The sequence below is a fragment of the Octopus bimaculoides genome, chromosome 2, assembly GCF_046866305.1.
Source record: "Octopus bimaculoides isolate indiv1 chromosome 2, ASM4686630v1, whole genome shotgun sequence".
Taxonomy (NCBI): Eukaryota; Metazoa; Mollusca; class Cephalopoda; order Octopoda; family Octopodidae; genus Octopus; species Octopus bimaculoides.
Window position 1 is genome coordinate 70,104,479 of NC_142929.1, and position 1,285 is coordinate 70,105,763.

The following is a 1,285-nucleotide window of genomic DNA, read 5'->3' on the forward strand; positions in this document are numbered from 1 at the left end:
ATTTATTGCATCCAAAATCACATACTTGCGCAGTAGAGAAAGAGATTTGCTGCCGTTCTTCTCGGAGGAAAGTGATTTTGTTTTTTGCAACAATGTTCAACGCTTGCTGATGAAAATGGGCATATCACAATATCTACCAAGCAAATGGCGGTTGTTCATAGACAGTTCTAAGCAGAGCTTTAAATGTGTGCTTCTACAAAATGGATACAAATATGGATCAGTCACAATTGGTCACTCAACTAAAATGACTGAAGAGCAAAAACCAGTTGCTCCGGTCCGACAGAAAATATCATACCACGATCACCAGTGGTTAATCTGTGTGGATCAAAAGATGGTAAATTTTCTCTTGGGCTAGCAGAGTGGATATACTAAGTATCCCTGCTTTATCTGTCTCTGGGATAGTAGATCTAAGGATGAGTACTGGGTGAGAAAACAGTGACTTATGAGAGAAAACATAGTTGTAGGAGAAAAGAATGTAATTTCAGAACCATTGGTTGACCAGAATAAGATCATTTTACCACCACTGTACATCAAAACAGTTTCTAAAGGCTCTGAACAAAAAGGAGAGATACTTTGATTACATCTACAAAAAATATCCAGCACTGAGTATGGAGAAGCTATAGGCAGGTATTTTTGACGGTTCGCAAATCAGAGAACTCAGGAAAGATCCACATTTCAAAGATTCAATGAACACTGCTGAGAGAGATGCATGGTCTTCTTTCATTATGGTTGTACAGTATTTTCTTGGAGCAAGCAATTACACTGAGTTAGTAGAGAAGATGCTATCTTCTTTCCATCAACTTGGCTGTACAATGAGTATCATGGTGCATTATCTCTACAGTCACTTGAATCGTTTCCTTAAAAAAACCTTGGTGATAGTGCAGAGCCATACTGAAACACGTATGGCCTTCCATTGCATACACTGTCTATCCAGGGTTTAACAATTATTTCCAGGACCTCAATGAAGGAGGCAGAGTTAACTCTAAAGCATTGTAGAAAGAAGTAAGGAGATATTACATGTTCTTCATTGCTGACAACCCCTAAAACCATGACAGCCGCAAGAAACTTTGTATGCATAACACCTTGAACTTCAGAAGGGTCTGCACATGACCATCTGTCATTTCTTATGTTAACATTTTGATCTTGGTCGAAGTTTTCCTCGTTTGAGAAAAACCAAATCGAATCTTCTTCTGCTGGATTTTTTAGTTTGTTTAAGAGTCTTTTAGAACTGATGTAGTGATTTTCTTTTGCTTTTTCTGACAAATTGACTTTTCTTCATCATATA